This window comes from Colossoma macropomum, unplaced genomic scaffold (assembly GCF_904425465.1).
Source record: "Colossoma macropomum unplaced genomic scaffold, Colossoma_macropomum, whole genome shotgun sequence".
Taxonomy (NCBI): domain Eukaryota; kingdom Metazoa; phylum Chordata; class Actinopteri; order Characiformes; family Serrasalmidae; genus Colossoma; species Colossoma macropomum.
The window spans coordinates 1,261,277-1,283,545 of record NW_023495515.1 but is presented as its reverse complement, the minus strand read 5'-3'; the positions used below and the strand labels follow the sequence as shown (position 1 = coordinate 1,283,545).

The window sequence follows — 22,269 nt, the reverse complement described above, 5'->3', positions numbered from 1 at the left end:
GTGTATAAAAACTCCTCAATCAAATCACGTCGACCTCCATCCACAGCCCACCACTTAACAGGGGGAAACAAAGTAAGGCCCAGCAGAACAACCCAGACCAGACTGGACCTGCAGCTCACAGGTTTTGACCCAAAGAACTCATCTGTGACCTCACGTCCATCAACTCTAGGTCATTCATGTACACCTATTACGGCTGGGAAATATCACCTGTACCGGTATACTGTGAAACTGACATACAGTGACACTGCTCATCAGATTTATTCATAGTTTTAGTCATATATTTCATAGACATTCAGGACTACATCCATGATATCCATGACATCATAAAATAAGGACATCCCTGTTGCCCAGCAGGGACCGCTGTAGGCTAACCAATCAGCACTCAGTAGCAGTAATGCTAATTAATCAGCGCTCAGTAGCAGTAATGGTAGCCAATCAGCACTCAGTAGCAGTAACGGTAACCAATCAGCACTCAGTAGCAGTAATGGTAACCAATCAGCACTCAGTAGCAGTAATGCTAATTAATCAGCACTCAGTAGCAGTAATGGTAACCAATCAGCGCTCAGTAGCAGTAATGGTAGCCAATCAGCGCTCAGTAGCAGTAATGCTAATTAATCAGCGCTCAGTAGCAGTAATGGTAGCCAATCAGCACTCAGTTCAGTAATGCTAATTAATCAGCACTCAGTAGCAGTAATGCTAATTAATCAGCACTCAGTAGCAGTAATGCTAATTAATCAGCGCTCAGTAGCAGTAATGGTAGCCAATCAGCACTCAGTAGCAGTAATGCTAATTAATCAGCGCTCAGTAGCAGTAATGGTAGCCAATCAGCACTCAGTAGCAGTAATGCTAATTAATCAGCGCTCAGTAGCAGTAATGGTAGCCAATCAGCACTCAGTAGCAGTAATGCTAATTAATCAGCGCTCAGTAGCAGTAATGGTAGCCAATCAGCACTCAGTAGCAGTAATGCTAATTAATCAGCGCTCAGTAGCAGTAATGGTAGCCAATCAGCGCTCAGTAGCAGTAATGCTAATTAATCAGCGCTCAGTAGCAGTAATGGTAGCCAATCAGCACTCAGTTCAGTAATGCTAATTAATCAGCGCTCAGTAGCAGTAATGGTAGCCAATCAGCACTCAGTAGCAGTAATGCTAATTAATCAGCGCTCAGTAGCAGTAATGGTAGCCAATCAGCACTCAGTAGCAGTAATGCTAATTAATCAGCGCTCAGTAGCAGTAATGGTAGCCAATCAGCACTCAGTTCAGTAATGCTAATTAATCAGCACTCAGTAGCAGTAATGCTAATTAATCAGCGCTCAGTAGCAGTAATGGTAGCCAATCAGCGCTCAGTAGCAGTAATGCTAATTAATCAGCGCTCAGTAGCAGTAATGCTAATTAATCAGCGCTCAGTAGCAGTAATGCTAATTAATCAGCGCTCAGTAGCAGTAATGCTAATTAATCAGCACTCAGTAGCAGTAATGGTAGCCAATCAGCACTCAGTAGCAGTAATGCTAATTAATCAGCGCTCAGTAGCAGTAATGGTAGCCAATCAGCACTCAGTAGCAGTAATGCTAATTAATCAGCGCTCAGTAGCAGTAATGCTAATTAATCAGCACTCAGTAGCAGTAATGCTAATTAATCAGCACTCAGTAGCAGTAATGGTAGCCAATCAGCACTCAGTAGCAGTAATGCTAATTAATCAGCGCTCAGTAGCAGTAATGCTAATTATTTAGCACTCAGTAGCAGTAATGCTAATTAATCAGCACTCAGTAGCAGTAATGGTAGCCAATCAGCACTCAGTAGCAGTAATGCTAATTAATCAGCGCTCAGTAGCAGTAATGCTAATTAATCAGCGCTCAGTAGCAGTAATGGTAGCCAATCAGCACTCAGTAGCAGTAATGCTAATTAATCAGCGCTCAGTAGCAGTAATGCTAATTAATCAGCGCTCAGTAGCAGTAATGCTAATTAATCAGCACTCAGTAGCAGTAATGCTAATTAATCAGCGCTCAGTAGCAGTAATGCTAATTAATCAGCGCTCAGTAGCAGTAATGCTAATTAATCAGCACTCAGTAGCAGTAATGCTAATTAATCAGCACTCAGTAGCAGTAATGGTAGCCAATCAGCACTCAGTAGCAGTAATGCTAATAATCAGCGCTCAGTAGCAGTAATGCTAATTAATCAGCGCTCAGTAGCAGTAATGCTAATTAATCAGCACTCAGTAGCAGTAATGCTAATTAATCAGCACTCAGTAGCAGTAATGGTAGCCAATCAGCACTCAGTAGCAGTAATGCTAATTAATCAGCGCTCAGTAGCAGTAATGCTAATTAATCAGCGCTCAGTAGCAGTAATGGTAGCCAATCAGCACCCAGTAGCAGTAATGCTAATTAATCAGCACTCAGTAGCAGTAATGCTAATTAATCAGCACTCAGTAGCAGTAATGCTAATTAATCAGCGCTCAGTAGCAGTAATGGTAGCCAATCAGCACTCAGTAGCAGTAATGCTAATTAATCAGTGCTCAGTAGCAGTAATGGTAGCCAATCAGCACTCAGTAGCAGTAATGCTAATTAATCAGCGCTCAGTAGCAGAAGTTTGTTTTGTATATAGCTGAAGATGCCATAACAAACATTAAACATTCATAAAATGCATGAATTTATTAGACCCACCTGGTTTATTTGTAGAGGGTTACAAATGCAGTGAAATGAATAAAACGCAGATATTTTAGCGCAGTCGTTCTGCTCAACAATTAATTCCTCATCAAACATCTGTTTGAAATATCGGTCAAATCTAAACAATACAGCCTGTTCCGATCAGTTCTTTAAAATCTGCTGACATAGATATAAATATGATATTATTGTGCATCCCTGGAAAAATGGAGGAAAAAAAAATACTAGGCATGCTCTGGTCTCTAAAAATAAATGAATAAATAAATAAATAAATAAATAAAAATAACAACCTTTTATCACGGTTTAACATATCACAATACCGCATATAAAAAAAGTAATGTTTTTGACGTCATTCTAAATAGACATATATATTTAAATAGAAATGTGCAATAATTATCATAAAATAATCGTATAAAATAATCAACATAAATAAAGATAGAAAAAATATCCACATAATAATGCTGACCGTCGTCATACAGGACTGTTAGGACCCTGCCACAGAGCACTGAGACGTTCACCAAGAGCTATGAAGCAGCTCCATCCTATAATACAGCACGAGATTATTACAGCGTCTGTGACGTCCCATCATAAAAAACTGTTCAACCATCATTAACATGCTGCACCAACCATTAGAACATGACCTAACGTGGAAACCTTTACTGTATTAGTAGCCTCCCACGACGGAAACGCTCATTCCTGCTAGCAGGAATATGAAATTTTCCAATATATACGTCATCATCACCCACACTTAGTTCAATACTACACACAACCCCACAGCAAAGCATGAAGTGGAACTAAATTATAGATTATTTAGCACTAATTCAGACAAAAACAGACACAAAGAAAAGCCAGAAAGGCAAAATCTGATGGCAAATAACAGCTACTTTACCACATACTGCCGGACCCCCACAGTCCCTTGTGTTTGTGGGGACTGGGGCACGCACATGTGTCCGCAGACATGGGGGTGGCACGCCAGTCACACAGCCTGGGATACGCAGAGAAACCATGAGTCATACACACACCGAGTCACGACCAGGAAGCAGGACAGGAGGAAGAGAAAAGGGACAGAAACCACTGTCTTATTAGTGGAAACCTGATTTTGGTAAAGGAGAAAGATGATCAATAAAACAATGGGTTACACCCCTTTATAAAAGCCACACCAGCAGTGGAGAACCATCACCGTAAGAGCTAGGCCTTCGATTTGGGCCATAAATGGCACAACTCGGCCTAAACGCGAGGGGAAAAAACAGGCCTGCATGATAATTTTACTTAAAGCTTATAACAGACATACTAGCACTCATTTAATTACTGTGACTCAGTACAGCGGCCTACTTTTTTCCATTTCTAACAGCCCATTGATGACGCAGCCGTTCGTACTCAGTAAGTGATGTATCTAGAACGTCCCGAAGGCCTAGGGTGATGTTTTTTCACCCTGACAAAATTGGTTCGGCCTATTGGAAATCAAAACATGATTGGTTGACTCCTCCGTCACGTCGTAATTAACTGATGGGTAATCTAACGTGTTAGGACTTCTGTTCAGCTCGCACAGCTGTATCTGCTTAGATACCACAGAGAAAAACTACTCCTAATTGGCCAAGTTTCCGCTGAGCATTTCAAAGATTTAACCATTTTGTTTCCGTCCAAAACCAGTGCTGTAATACATGCAGTCTGAATACAAGCATTTTTCTATCGAATAAAATGAACTAAAAAAATAGAAAAATGCATTTTTGAGTTCCTAGAAAATATCAGGCCCTCTTTGAAGGCCTAGAAAGCCCTTAAGGCCCCCTCTGCTCATCTGAGAGCAGCTGGATGGGATCTAGTCTGACCACAGCTGTTCTCTATATAGTTGTTCCATAACAAACCTTTTCACCTCTGGTTTCAATGCCGCTGTTGTCGGATAAAAACCTTGTATCGCCAAAATGGTAACTTTACAGGAGAAGGAAAAAACCTGCTTTACTTTTAATGTAAGTCAATGGAAGCAGACTTTTCCAAGTACTTTTGGGTAATTTCTTTTAGTCCATGAAAGGTTTTCTTCCGACAGCAGCGATACGCAAAAATATGCATTCACAGAAACTTCAGACTGCTGGACGAGAGCTCCAAAGCCACGTCCACGTGTCTTTATGCCACCCAGATAACATGTTCTTGTTTTGATGGATGCTCTTCTTTGCAGAAATCCCGTCATATTTCTTTGTGCCGCCCCTGTATGTCGGTAATGCCATGTTAGCCTTTAGCCAATTGACTGTGGGAAATAATACAAAAATCCATAATAAAAAAAAATAAAAAATACAAATACAAACAAAGCAAAATCAGATGTTAAAGCGCTCTACAATTCAATAAGAAAGTAACTTTTAATCAGATTTTTTTAAACGGAGTAATTAGCTTTAATCCGTTAACTTTGAAAGCCCTAGTAAGGATCCCAAATGAAGCACTAGGACATGGTCATCTCGGTTCACATGAAGTCAAGAATGCAATAACACGACCCAAATATAGAGCCCAGCATACTGACCGCCTCTTACACACAGCAAGGAAGGAGAGAGCGCAGCGAAGGCAAACCGGCCTTTCACCACAGCTGTGACCGGTTACAGAACCGAAAGCCTCAATATGCAAAGCAAATCTGTAACAGAACCAGGAACTGAAATGATTGAAAGCATTAAACCACATAATCAGCTGAAAAGTTAAGAAACACTGCTCCTTCCATGTTTTCACTCAATATGCAACAAATATTACTGTCAATGGTAAATTTATACCAGAGTTGGGCAGAAGGCACTATTTAATAGCTTCAAACTGTCTCCAGATATTACAGCAATATACAGTATTACTGGTGTTGTGGGGGTAGGGGTGTCACAAGTGATGTCCTCAGAGCCGGTTTGCCCCCAATGAATGGGAGTAAATGGAGCTAAAAATGAAAAGTTAAAATAGTTTCTAATCTCTGAACCAGAACTTTCCTTTAATTTTAGACAGTAGAAGGATGGATTTCACTAAAAAAGCAAAGAAATCTCACCTGTATGTTTCCTTTATTCTACAGCATATGGGTTTTGGGCAGCAGAAGGCGGGCATTACTGCTAGTGAGCACTGATTGGTTGGCGAGCGGAGCAGCTCATTGGCTGTTTGCGCTCACTGACGTCATGAACGTACATGAGGCGCAATTTAAACTCCTATAACTCGGGTTTAAAAGCTCTTAAACATATAACAGCAGTGTTACAACGTACAAGTGCGGTACAACGCACGCTCATGGGGGCTTGGACCCGGATTCTTCTTTTCTGTGATGCTGATTTTTCTGTAAAGCTGCTTTGTCACAACGCCTGTTGTAAAAGCACTATATAAATAAACTTTGCTTGCTTGTTAAAATGTTTTATGCTGTTCTGTGTTCATGATATGAAAGGATTCTTTTATCTTAAAAATGTTTAAGCATTTATAAACTATGATTTTGCTCAAATGCTCCATATCAATCCCATTAATTTTTGACTTGCTCGGGAGCGCCCTCTAGTGTTTGAGAAACCCGGAAGAAATTAGAGTGGTAATTCTCCTCTCTACAAGTTCTGACGTCCACAGAAACACAGCGTACAATTGTCAAGCCATCAGTCAACAAATGCCAAAACCATCTATCTAAGATTTACTCCTGCTAACAAGGAGAAAGGAGCTGGTTACCATTAGCTTAGTGACCAGGCTACAGACCCAACAAAGATAGATGATGAAACCTAATGTTTAACAGAGTAAAAGTCGAGTGGCTGGAGTTGGAGTGACGGAAAGCTGAAATTGAGCCTGTTCTGTGGTGTTTGAGACGCTAGCCTTTCTTTAGCATTACGGTACAGGCTTGGTTCCAGCTAACTGAAGCTTAAATGGTTATCTGAGAGCACAAAGTGGAGTGACTGGTGTTGGAGTGAAAGCTGAACGTGTTCTGTGGCGAGTGTAGCCAAAGTCCTTATAGGAAATTCTGCCCACTCAGTGGCCATCTTAGTAACGCCGCCGGGCAGTTATTTCCAGCCATACAAGACCAGACTTCTCTCTTTGAATGGGGAGAGACCAAAATATTGAAGGTCAAATTATCGTGTTAAAAACACCTTTGGAATCACTACTAAAATCCGACAAAAACATCATAGTTTGTAGCTTTTGGCTCAGAAACACACAAAAAAACACGGGACTTCCTCCGCAAACAGATGACATGTTGAGCATTACAAGCTTTACCATTCATATTTTAACCGGTGACCTGTCTCCTTCTTTATAACATCTCTAGTGTAGCTCTTAGTCGTCACCGAGACTTTGAAAGGTGTTTTCAGGCTCTGAGGGGACTATCAGCGCCCCCTATTGGTCAGCTCCCACACAACCAATCAGTGCCAGTCCCTTACCGCAATTACAATAATACCTTATATCACAAAAAATGTGGAAGGTCTTAAAAAAACACCACCGAAGTCTATTTAGCATGTAATCAGGTAAAAAGCATCTTCTGAGGGGCTTGAAACATGTCCTCAAGCAATCTCAACGACCTGGCCAGGGTTGCCAGATTGGGCAGGATACCCCAGAATAGCCTTTTATGCTACTTGCCATGACAATAATTGTTTATCAATTAGGTTTTTTTCATGACCTTGCAGTATTTTAAGGTGTTTCACTTATAAATGAGGATAATAACAACAATCATAAGAATAATAATAATAATAATAATAATAATAATAATACAATTATAATCTAACTGTAAAATTAAACATTGATGATATCTGTAATTTAATCAATAAAGTGGAACAACAAATGAGCTTTCCTTATTTGTACCGAATATTTAAATATCCCAACATTATGCAAAAGATTAGGCACCCCTGGTCAAATTACATGTTTTGTTGCTCTAATAAGTTAACATAACCTCTACAAAGAACACAGTTCTGCACATTTTAATCCACAGTTATTGTTTATTTACTGAATTTAAATATTTGGGGAAAAAAAAATAAATAAAAAATGCAAATGTTGTTTTTTTCCCCCTCAATATGTTCCACGGCTTTATATTACAAAGCTAGAAATCAGATACGTTTGAAAAAAGCAGTTGAGCAATCCACTTAACAGAAGTTCACTGCCTTGCACCATGTGTGTGTGTGTGTGTGTGTGTGTGTGTGTGTGGTCGGTGAGTTCAGTCATAGTGTTGCATAATCTCAAAATATACCTGAGAACAACCACCACCCCCCCACCCCCCCACCCCCAACACACACACACACTTGCACGTATGTGGTCACAGCTCATATCACATCCGCGCCTCTTTGGGAGTTTGAACATGGCATGTATGCGGTGGAGACCTTTGGAGCCCGTTTCCATTGGTAACGCCACTGCAACATGAGCCTGCAGTCTGTAATGCGACGGTCATGCGTTGGTGACTAACACGTAGCAAACACCCAGAAACCCCGATGAGTGTTCCAGCTCAGAGGTACATGTATGAATGAACTCCAATGTAGACACAGTAGAGAAGATACAGTTTGGACCCACTTATTCACACTTATTTTTACTAGAAACCCAAATCCAATAAAATTGGGACAGTATGTGAAACGCTAATAAAGCACTGATTAATAAATTCTGTTTTATCTTCTGTATTAATTCTGTATTAAATTTACAACGGTACAAAAACATAATATTTGATTTTACTTTATGAATGTTATTGTTTCTTTATAAATATATGCTCATTCCAAATATGATGCCTGTAATATGTACCAGTCTAGCATGTGCATTCTGGATACGCAGCCATGCAGAATGTTTTTTTGGTGTTGTCATGAAATAAGAATGGACGTCCCTGAAAAAAATGGCCTCTACCTCCACCCTCACCCCCGTACCAGGACAGACCCTCGCTTTTGAATTTTACGCTGGTAACAATATGGACAGTCCTTTACTTGTTTGGCCCAGAAACACAACTTTTATTACTTCCATAAACAATCTGAAAGGTTGACTCGTCAGACCACGATACACATTTCCACTCTGCATCAGTCAGTTTCAGGGGGGTTTGAGCCCAGAGAAGTCGGCGGCGTTTCTGGACACTGGCTTCCACTGGCATAGTACAGTCTTCACTTAAAAAAACCTGTAGACGCAGCGGAGAACTGCGCTTATTGACAACGGGTTGTTAAAGCATTTCCGAGCTTATGTGGTGACATCAATCACTGACACGTCAATTTTAATGCAGTGCTGTCTGAGGGGTTGAAAGTCACAGGCATTCAGTTGTAGGTTTTGTTCTTGCAGAGATTCTTCTGGATTCCCTGCATCATAATATTACACATCGTAGAGGATAAAATACCTCAGTTCCTTAAATAAGCTCGATCTTAATTAAAGCGGTTATCAACATTCTTAATGTATTTTATTACAAATATGATAAAAATAAAAATTGCTTTGCACATCCAATCAGATGTGTCACTTCCTTGAGTTTAGGCTCACCTGTTAGCAATTAATCGCTAATGTTGGTCAGTTACTGGTCAAAAGAATGTGCCAAAATTGACATCTCTAGAACCAATATAACAGAATCAAACTGTCAAAAATGTAATGAACTGAATCATTTCCTATAGAATCAATCAAATCAGATCATTTTACACTACAAGTCAAGCCACTATGTGGTCATGAACTCCACTCTAAACACTCTCACAACATAAGAAAAACAATCCAGAAAAATACTGTCAATATCAATGAGTAATTTGAGTGACATGAATCATAACTACCACCTCCACCACCACATCAACATAACCATCACCATCACTGTTGTGGGGGAGGACCTACAATGAAAACTCCAGGGCAGTGTTGAAACCTGGAGGATATAAATCAGCCATATCAGCTGAAGCAGTGCTTCCTCACTGAATGAATCTCTCCAAAGAGCTTCGCTGTACCATCTGGCTGCTGTCCAAAACGAGTCCGTTCATGCGGAATATGAGGTTCCTGTTCATCCATAATCAACTTCCAAGTAATCAAAGCGGCTCTGTAGTGGATTAATTATTGACTGACACTCTGCACCCCCCCCCCAAACACCCCCCCCCACACACACATACACAGGCACCTCCCACATTCTGTCACAGATTCAGTCACAGGTTACAAACCGCTAAGAATATTTCGCAATTTACAGTACTGTGCAAAAGTCAGAGACCACCCTTCATTTACTTGATGGCTGTTTTGAGTGGGAGTTAAGTGCAAGTTATTCATTTTTCAGCTTAAGGAAACAAATACATAACAGGGAATGACACAGAAGCCACATCAACTAAATGTATTATCAATTATTTTCAGTATTCTGTGTCACTCTTTGCCTTTATTACAGCTTCCATTCTTTTCAAGAGACCTGCTTTCTGTTTTTCAAAGACATCTGCAGGGTTATTTTTCCGAAAAAGAGCGAGATCATTGGTAGAAAGTTAGGAAAGGAATCAGCGCTCGTTCAAACTATTTTTTTCCCTCTTCTAAAATGATAAACAACCAACTGCACTTCACAAACACAACACCACACACCTCACAAATCACTAAAACAGTTTTCTCCCTAATTGAGATGCCTTGACAATATAGCAAAGGCCTAGCAATACTTTAGCAACCACCTGGGATACCACAGCAATGGCCTATGAAAAATACTAGCAACCACCTGGGATACCATAGCAACAGCTTAGCAACACTTTTTTAGCATTGTTCACACAACAGCCACCCCGACATATCTGATCCAGTTCGTCAGTTTACCTCATTTTCAAGGCCTTTATAAAGGCAGATCACATGTTTTAGGGCAAGAAACACATAAAACATCATGGTTCCGTGCAAGATTCCTCATTAAAGTTAGAACATAAAGACCAGGGGTGTAAGAAAACACTGATACACTTGAGTATCATCACTTTATTTTTATGATACTGTAACGATTCTCACAAACACAGTACAGATTTTTAATTTATAGTTTTCATGGAAAGATTCGAGGTTCATTTGTGTTGTGTTCAAACCTCCAACCACTAGATGGCAGCGTTGAAATCTATCTTCAGCCATTAGACTCTTTCACTACAACGTAAACAAGCAGCATAAGGCCGCACCGCTAACCTTAGCATTAGCAAACCTAGCTGACTAGTAACGTTACCGCCAATGGCTGAATCCGAAAGACTTAGACAGGTGTTAACAATTTGTCGTACTCACTTAAAAATGAAGGTTCTTCAAGGGTTCTTTGGTAAAGAAAATGGGTCTCTGTAGAACCATGACCATATCCATATCCAGGATTAAAGGGTTTTTTGCATCAAGAAAGGGTTCCTCAGATTGATGGAGAATGTGCTGTAGATGGTTCTATGTAGAACCATTTTGCAAAGGGTTCTACTATTGTTACAATGTCAGGCAATATAGAACAACAAAAAGGTTCCAGGCACATTCTCCATCAGTCTGCAAAACCCCTTCATGATGCAAAAACTCTTCAATCATAGAAAGGGTTCTTTCAGTGTTCATGGTTCTATACAAAACCAATTTCTTTATCCTGAAAGAACCACCATTTTCAAGTACCTCTCGAGTGAGCATGCCTGTATCATTACTATAGGGTAGTACTTTGTGTTAATGTTAATTTAGTCTTACTTCAAGTCCACTGTCCAGTCTATTGTATTGTCCAGCTTAATATCACTATATACCCCTGATAAGGTCATTTAGGCTGTCAAAACATCATAACTTATCCTAAAAGTAGGGCTGGGCGATAAAACGATAACGATAATTATTGTGATTTAACTTTTCTTCGATAGAGCAATACGACATGTTCGATAAATATACATCGACATAATACACCATTCTCACACTTCCACGTTCAGTGAAAGCCTTGGAGGCGTTTTCTACTGCAAGGAAGGCGACATTACTCTGCTGTCGCCAGCAGAGGGCGCACTTGAGTTTTTCTACATGATCAGAGAGGGAGGGGCCACGAGTAAGATGAGTCTTTAGCAACGGCTGAAACGCGGAGTTAAACATTCCCTGTTTGAGTGGAGCGACCGGCGATCTGCTCTCCTGTGACCGAGTGTGAGTGATGAGGTCAGTGGTGTAACTGTACTGACCTACAGTGAACTCACCTCTTTCCTCACATCCTAACCAGCTTTAGCAGCGTTAAATCACGTCTGATCCTCACAGCTACAGCGCTGTTACAGCGCTCAGTCATATTTAGTATTAGTGCATTCCCAAGCAACGAAAGTGAAAGAAAGAAGTGGTTCATGTAAATTACAGCCCTGATTTAAACGAAAGTAAACTGAGGAAGCTGTGAGGCATTGAAGAGCAGGAGAGCGCTAGCTTTCCAGGCTAGCTGTTTTTAGCAGCTGGCTAACCAGAAGCAGCTCTGTCACTCCAAAACATGGAGAATTGATGATACTGTAGATCAAACAAGACACAAAAGCACCGCTTTCAGTTTAAACGTTCCTAAAAGGAGGACTCTGTTTGTCTGGTGTTGATATTTTGCGGTTCACCACTTAAACTACTACGATAGTACAGAGAAACCCAGTCATCTAGCTGGTGTCTGAATACTGTGATGTCATGTGTAGCGGGGTAGCCGAGCGCTCGGCACCAGCTACAAATAATCTGTTTTCTTTCTTAAATTATGACTATTACAAAATAGCCGTGCTTTTCCAGCTGGTAAAAACAGCTCAGCAGACACTTTCTCCCACTCTCCCATGACAGATCTGTGAAATGTTCCACTGGTTGGTGAGTGTTTGTCGTGTTCCGACCATAAAGGATAGTTTAAAACAGCGATTAACCAGCCAGGAGCAAAAATCAGCCTTCAAACTTGAAGGAAATAATGATTTGTCATTTATCGCGATATGTATCGATATCGAACAATATGAATTTTGTTTATCGTGATAACATTTTTGGCCATATCGCCCAGCTCTACCTAAAAGCTATTGTTTTAATGCTGGTAACATTTTCTGATGAGATTTAGTCGAGCCTGAAGTCAGCGTCCTATTCGCCAGCTTCTCATTTTGAATTTTCCCGTTCCACCTTAAATGGTGCAGTAGTTACATTCTGCCACCTAAGGCGTTGTAATAATAACTGCTGCACCATTTAAGGTGGAACGGGAATATTCAAACAAGAAGCTGGCAAATAGGACGCTGTTATCAAAATGTCCTACCTACAGTTTTATGTAGGGAGCTACTTGTATTTATGCCCTACGGTAAGACTTTTATACAAGGCAGCACAAACAAGGCTTCCGTAATATGGTGACTACGATGGAGCCTCATTACACCAAACCCTCCCAACAACACATCACTGACACTGTTGTGCCGACGTCATACAAGGAGGTTAAAACAAACTTTATTTTTTTTTATTGATATAGACAAATATTAATTCCTTTGTTCAGCAGGTATAAAAAGCAGTGCTATGATGTTGGATGTTACAGGGACTGTGATAAATGCATAAAACGATTGAAAAATGAAGTACTGATCTGGCTTCAGTAACTGGTGCAGAAACAACTTTATGTAGGCATTTCTTGTAAGGGTCCACCAGCGTCTGAGCCATTCCTCCATACAGGATACTTTCAACTGTGCAATGTTTGAGGGGCTTCTTGCATGTACAGCCTGTTTTTACTAGTAATATCTATAATAGTCCTGCCCTGATGTTCTTTTTAGACACCAAATGCTTCCTCCTGGCGCACCTCCCATGCAGGTCAAATTTACGTGGTCTCAGGGTGAATACATAATTCTGATAGCAGATGAATGCAGTTTTATATCTACAGTGGTGAGAACTACCTGCAGACCCTGTGATGAAACGTTGGGGTTCTGCTCTCAGGTTAAATTTACTCAGGAGCAGTAGAATGATTGATTTCCAATGAACACCTTCGCAGACTTAAAAGCATCCACAACCTTCTGTCTGAAGGCCTCAGAGAGCTCCTTTGCTCTAGACATGATGAGATCACACGCTCCAATAACACAGAGCAAATCAGACCAGATATCTGAGGTTTAAGTAAGATGGGTTCCTCTAAGACAGAACAGCGATCTAATCATTAGAACCTAAACAGGAGCAGCTGATTTCAATCTGACACATCTGAAATAGTGATATAGGAATGTTTGTTTATTTCAGTTATAAAAGGATGACAAAAGTTTTATGTGGCACATGTAAAATTATATCACCTTCATCTTTCAACACAGTTTAAATGAAGACCAGATATCTGTATGTCCAAATATGTTTATGTATAACTCTTCACATGACTACACCTACACGCATACATAAATACATATACACAATTTCACAACCTTTTGCCCAAAATTCACCCCAATGCAATATGTACTAAAACACTGTGCTTTTTTTACGATCAGTAGCTTCCTAAAAACAGTTTAAAAGATTAAAATATATCAAAATATACAAAAATTAAAATATATCAACTAAACACAATGCAGAGGATTAAATGAATAGTATATATAGTGGAGTGCAAAAGTTTTAGGCACCTAAATTACATCTGAAAAGCTACTTATCTGGCTTGTATGCATTTAGTTGCACAGAAAAATACTAATATTGCAATAAATACATACAACTCTAATACAATAAAGTGTTGAGTTTAACCATTTCCAAATCTCCTCAAGAAAGCAAAGTATTATTTGTAGGCATCATCCTGTACCTGGTTTGGCTAATAAACACTTCATTATGTTAAATCAAGTGAAATTCAATGAACCCATGCAAGGACTGGGGGTGTCCAGAAGACATGTGGAACCAAACTTTGTTCTTCAAACTAGTTTAACTTTTTTTAAAAGAAATTTTATTTGTTTATTTACACTCATTCTACTTATATACTGTAATTTTAAAAAGAAAAACACACTAATTTCCAAAATTAAAAAAGGCATAGGCACCTAAGACATACGCACAGTGTTGTATAATGCACATGCTTCAAGGGGAACTCCACCAATTTTTCAAAAATGCTTCATAATTAGGTGATTGAGATGTAAACAAAGTAACTGAGGTTGGTCAGAATTGTTCACAGTGGTCATGATAGGAACCAGACGTCTGAAGAGTTTAATCCCTCTAAAAGCTCCCTCACAAACACCATGAAATGGTGGCATATATGCTGCCTGATCTCCAACACACTGTTTCATGGTAGCTTTGTGACAAAGTTTGGGCTTAAAATGTATTTAAATCCATGCATTTTAATCCATTCATGGTGGAGGGATACATACAGGGCGTTCTAAGGCAAAACAGTCCCCAAAGAAAACTTTTTCAAATTTATGACTATTTTTCCTTCGTGTGTAGGTTCACTGGTGGTTTGGACAGTAAATAAAATAGCTATACTTGTGTTATAGCCATCGTGACCCCTGGTTCCAATGAGCACCACTGTAAAGAAATCGGAGTCTGTGAGTTTCTCAACTGAACCTCTTCACATCAAACCTCTCTGAACGATGTGTTTACAAATCAAGGGCTGAATTATGCAGAAATTGTAAAAATTTGGTGGCATTCCCCTTCAAACATATAGTCAAAATAATACTGTTCATATAAGCAGAGAGAGAGAGAGAGACACTGACTAGCTGTAGTGCTCCAGTAAGGCAGTGTGGCAGATGGAGGCCCACGTGAACTCCGCGCGCATGCGCCGTTTGAACATGCCGGTTTCACTGCACCGTCCTGAGGCGACGAACGCAGAGAAATCCGCCTTATTTACACACAACGTAACCGTTCAAACACAGCCGGAGGACATTACCCTTAAACACACACACTTACACGGCGCTTCGGTGGGAACTGAAGGCCGTTTAACAGAACCTGAGAAGCTAGAACGGCCTCTCTGGGCGGTTAGCCTGCTAGCTAAGGCAGCTGGCCCGTCTCACTCCACACGGCCTTCAGCCCCCTCGGTCTGTTGACGTGTCATCTCAGAAACGCAGCTCAAAACTACCTCCAAACGCCTCCCAAACGCTCAAAAACACATATAACAACACTGCACAGACTAAACCAGCCCACACGGCTTAGAGAGAAGGAGCTACAGTCAGATCAGAGATGTCCAGCTACCATAACAACCCCAATTAGCTATATTAATCGACGTGTTTCAGCTTCAAATTCGCTTTTGGTTGACAAACACTTCAATTTCACTGTTTAAGCCTTGGCATTCACGGCATAACAACCAGGAGAAGAGATTTAGACAGTGTTTACAACTTTGGGATGAAGATGTTCCAGGTGCACCGCACGAGTAAACATCTTCGGAGGCAAAACAAACAACTAATCGACCCGATTAATCGTCCCAGCACAGTTAAACTGCCTCTGAAGGCACGAAACAAGACACAAGTAACCAAACCACAGCTCTATGACCGGGTTTAACACGTTATACGGGTCATATGGAGGGACAGGAACTCACAGACATCTACAACATGCTAAATGATAGAAAATGTAAACAAAATCAGGTGAAAGTGTCACTATGGGAAATGTTCCCAGCATTGCGAACAACATATCTGGATTCGGCCAACCAGGCAGGCTGTATCAGCCTTGACACAGCTCTGTTTTTGGGTTTAGGCTTGTAGGCTGGGCCTGACCTGGACTTCCAACCAAAACCCCCTTAATATCAGTTACAAACACAACGTTGTGTTCACATGAAGCCCCTCCAGCAAATACAGCAGACGGTAGATTCATGTTTGTTTACAGGCGACTAAAGACTAATCGAGGCAAGAGAGAACTGTTAATCGACTCTGCCTGAGCCTAAAACAGCCAAACAGCACCAATTTTACAGATCTAACACGAGCAAACAAACGATAAAGGCAAGAAAGCAACATTAAAATCATACCTGGCTTGTTGTCAGAAGCGAAAACAGCGATTATTCGTCAAAAAGGTCCGCCGGAGCGTCGGTTAGCTTAGCTTTGCTAACCGGCTGTCAGCATTATTGCTTACTCACTACTTAGTAAGCCATAAACCGACGTGACACTCACACACTCACTCACACACACACACACACACACACACACACTCACACACACACACTCCAAATGTGGCGAATGCCACGGCTAACTTCAGTGCTACATGGCATTAAATATAGCTGCCAGATATCCCAGCTTCTTTTTCGAATCTTGCCGTTCCACCTTAAATGGTGCAACAGTTCCATGTAACTGCTGCACCATTTAAGGTGGAACGGGAAAATTCGAGCAAGAAGCTGGCGAGTAGCCGGCTGGACCTTTTCTCGTTCGTGTGCGAAGCCTTACCTGGTTTGAGCCCCTCGGTTTCGCCGATATCCGAGTGCAGAGATGATCTCCTGTCCTTTGATCAGGAGGGTCTGGTCACAGGAGGAGAGCTGGCTGAGTTCTCACTCTAACTCACATTACTGAGGAGCATTGTGGCTGAAAATAAACACCGCGGGGGCTCCTGAGCGGAGAGGGGTCCTCACACACGGCTCTGGGAGTCAGGCAGCAGGCGGAGCAGCGCTGTGTCCGACACGAAAACCTGTTTTAATGAGCCCAAACAGAAGCGCAGATCAGCGATGGCGTTTCACTCTCCTTCAGTCCGCAGCACCGGACACAATCCTTCCTGCCGGAAACCCGGGAGACAGCTTCCGGTTTAATGATGCGAGGAATTCCTTGTCACGTGGCAGAGTGAAAGAGAGAGATGCTGATACGATATGATACTGACACCTATACTGATACTGATACTGATATGATACTGACACCTATACTGATACGATATGATACTGATACGATACTGACACCTATACTGATATGATACTGATACTGATACGATATGATACTGACACTTATACTGATACGATATGATACTGACACCTATACTGATATGATACTGATACTGATACAATACTGACACCTATACTGATATGATACTGATACTGATACAATACTGACACCTATACTGATACTGATACTGATACTGATACAATACTGACACCTATACTGATATGATACTGATACGATACTGACACCTATACTGATATGATACTGATACTGATATGATACTGACAACTATACTGATACTGATACTGATACGATACTGATGCCTATACTGATGTGATACTGATACTGATACAATACTGACACCTATACTGATACAGATACTGATACGATACTGACACCTATACTGATATGATACTGCTACTGATACGATACTGACACCTATATTGATACTGATACTGATACTGATACGATACTGACACCTATACTGTTATGATACTGATACGATATGATACTGACACCTATACTGATATTATATGATACTGACATCTATACTGATATGATACTGATACTGATACAATATGATACTGACACCTATACTGATATGATACTGATACGATATGATACTGACACCTATACTGATATTATATGATACTGACATCTATACTGATATGATACTGATACTGATACAATATGATACTGACACCTATACTGATATGATACTGATACGATATGATACTGACACCTATACTGATATTATATGATACTGACATCTATACTGATATGATACTGATACGATATGATACTGACACCTATACTGATATGATACTGATACGATATGATACTGACACTGATACTGATATGATACTGCTACAATATGATACTGACACCTATACTGAAACGATATGATACTGACACCTATACTGATACGATATGATACTGACACCTATATTGATACGATATGATGCTGACACTTATACTGATATGATACCGACACCTATACTGATATGATACTGATATGTTATGATGCTGACACTTATACTGATACGATATGATACTGACACCTATACTGATATGATACTGATACGTTATGATACTGACAATTATACTGATACGATATGCTGCTGACACTTATACTGATACAATATGATACTGACGCCTATACTGATACGATATGATACTGGCACCTATATTGATACGATATGATGCTGACACTTATACTGATACTATATGATACCGACACCTATACTGATATGATACTGATACGTTGTGATACTAACACTTATACTGATACAATATGATACTGACACCTATACTGATACAATATGATACTGACACTTATGCTGATACGATATGATACTGACACCTATACTGATACTGATACGATACTGACACCTATACTGATACGATATGATACTGACACCAATACTGATACAATATGATACTGACACTTATGCTGATACGATATGATACTGACACCTATACTGATACTGATACGATACTGACACCTATACTGATACGATATGATACTGACACCTATACTGATATGATACTGATACTGATACGATACTGACACCTATACTGATATGATACTGATACTGATACGATATGATACTGACACCTATACTGATACTGATACGATACTGACACCTATACTGATACCTATACTGATATGATACTGATACAATATGATACTGACACCTATACTGATACTGATACTGATATGATACTGACACCTATACTGATATGATACTGATACTGATACAATATGATACTGACACCTATACTGATACAGATACTGATATGATACTGACACCTATACTGATATGATACTGATACTGATACAATATGATACTGACACCTGTACTGATACTGATACGATACTGACACCTATACTGATACGATATGATACTGACACCTATACTGATATGATACTGATACTGATACGATACTGACACCTATACTGATATGATACTGATACTGATACGATACTGACACCTATACTGATACTGATACTGATATGATACTGACACCTATACTGATATGATACTGATACTGATACGATACTGACACCTATACTGATACTGATACTGATATGATACGATACTGACACCTATACTGATGTGATACTGATACTGATACAATACTGACACCTATACTGATACAGATACTGATACGATACTGACACCTATACTGATATGATACTGATACTGATACGATACTGACACCTATACTGATATGATACTGATACGATACTGACACCTATACTGTTATGATACTGATACGATACTGACACCTATACTGATACTGATACTGATACGATACTGACACCTATACTGTTATGATACTGATACGATACTGACACCTATACTGATATGATACTGATACTGATACAATATGATACTGACACCTATACTGATATGATACTGATACGATATGATACTGACACCTATACTGATATGATACTGATACAATATGATACTGACACTGATACTGATATGATACTGATACAATATGATACTGACACCTATACTGAAACGATATGATACTGACACCTATACTGATACGATATGATACTGACACCTATATTGATACGATATGATGCTGACACTTATACTGATATGATACTGATACGTTATGATACTGACGCCTATACTGATACGATATGATACTGGCACCTATATTGATACGATATGATGCTGACACTTATACTGATACAATATGATACTGACGCCTATACTGATACGATATGATACTGGCACCTATATTGATACGATATGATGCTGACACTTATACTGATACAATATGATACCGACACCTATACTGATACGATATGATACTGACACTTATACTGATACAATATGATACCGACACCTATACTGATACTTATACTGATATGATATGATACTGACACCTATACTGATACGATATGATGCTGACACTTATACTGATACAATATGATACCGACACCTATACTGATACGATATGATACTGACACTTATACTGATACAATATGATACCGACACCTATACTGATACTTATACTGATATGATATGATACTGACACCTATACTGATACAATATAATAGACACTCATATTGATAAGATGCAACACTGATACTGATACTATATGACACTGATAAGTATGTGATATGATATTGATTCTTATACTAATACTGATATGATACTAATACTTATACTGATACGATATGATACTGATACTTATACTGATACAATATGATACTGATACTTACACTGATACTATATGTGATATGATACTGATAAGATATGATACTTACACTTATACTGATATCATACTGATACTGATATGATATGATACTGACACTTATACTGATACTATATGATACTAATACTTATACGACATGATACTGATACACTGATACTATTTGTGATACTATATGATGCTGATACTGATACTTATACTGATACGATATGATACTGACACTTATATTGATAAGATGCAACACTGATACTGATACTATATGATACTGATAAGTATGTGATATGATATTGATACTTATACAAATACTATATGATACTAATACTTATACTGATACGATATGATATTGATACTTACACTGATACAATATGATACTGATACTTACACTGATACTATATGATACTGATACTTACACTGATACTATATGATACTAATACTTATATGACATGATACTGATACACTGATACTATTTGTGATGCTATATGATGCTGATACTGATACTTATACTGATACGATATGATCCTGACACTTACACTGATAAGATATGATACTGATACTTATACTGATACAATATGATACTGGTCCTAATACTTATACGATATAATACTGATGCAGTATGATACTGATACAATGTGATACTGATCCTGATACTTTTATGATATGATACTGATACGATAGGATACCGATATGATATGATACTTACACAATATCATACTGATACTTATACTGATACGACATGATTCTGATACTATATGATATGATATGATATGATACTGATCCTGATACTTACACAATATCATACTGATACAATATGATACTTATCCTGATATTTATACAATACGATACTGACACGATATGATACTGATACTGATACTTATATGATATGATACTTATACGACATGATACTGATACAATATGGCACTGATCCTGATACTGATCTGATCATGATACCGATAATACGATGCTAATACCGCTATGATAATAGTACTGATAAAATATGATATTTACATTGATACAATACTGATAAGGATACGATGCAAATACTGAAATATATGATACTAATACTGATACTGATATAACATACGGTTTCCCAGTATAAATTTTTTTCAGTTTTGGTGCTAAACAGTCTTATAAAGCTTGGAATAGTCATATAAATATTCAAACCACAGAGGTTTTTAGCGAGTCTAGAATTCAGTTGTTGTGAGGCAGTCCCAGGTATGCGTACATCAAGTCATTTAAAACGGCTTTGAAAGCTGCTCAGCCAAGCAGATTTTAGGAGCGCAACTATCCACTTCAATTTGTTGCCCCGTTGATGCTACATCATCAGAGACTTGTTCTGTCAGATCATCAACAAACTCAACTCAACTCTGCTCTCTCGATTTTGACTGCATGTGGCTGTGTTTGTATGCATGGCGTGGGAGAGACCGTGTGGCAGTTTAAATAAAACAACATTGCTGATTCTGCATGAAGTAGTACGATGAATATCTGACAGTGAACCAAAACGAAACTGGCTTAACTGCTGTTATTGAAATGTTCTTTGAACTATAGTTTTGAAAAGCGTGTATTTAAAAGAGAGTAGATTTCATATTTACAGTGACAGTGCTGTAGTGAACATCTTGGCTCAAATCGATCTCAGAAAGTTATTGTAGGTATTTACATGCAATTGCATGCAATGTTTGCTTGACAGCTGTACTCACTTTATTGTTTTTCCTCCATAAAATAAGACCAAAACAAATGACACTGCCAGGATGTTTCATATGTAAAAAATAGCTCCCAGCTGCGGTCTGACGACTCCTCTTCAGGCAGTTTCAGATG

The 22,269-nt window shown here is 39.2% G+C and overlaps 1 protein-coding gene across 3 annotated transcripts in view; it reads right to left on the bottom strand.

Moving 5' to 3' along the window:
* wu:fb16f03 (eukaryotic translation initiation factor 4 gamma 1) overlaps positions 1–17,055 on the bottom strand; it is a 68,504-nt gene extending 51,449 nt beyond the window's left edge. For 2 of the 3 annotated variants that reach the window (XM_036562766.1, XM_036562768.1), the window contains exon 1: positions 16,738–17,055. The gene's annotated coding sequence lies outside the window, so the exon portion shown is untranslated. Of the gene's footprint in view, positions 1–16,325; positions 16,505–16,737 lie in introns of those variants that run through there. The other variant, XM_036562767.1, reaches the window with a different exon arrangement.
* Between the last annotated feature and the right edge of the window lie 5,214 nt (positions 17,056–22,269).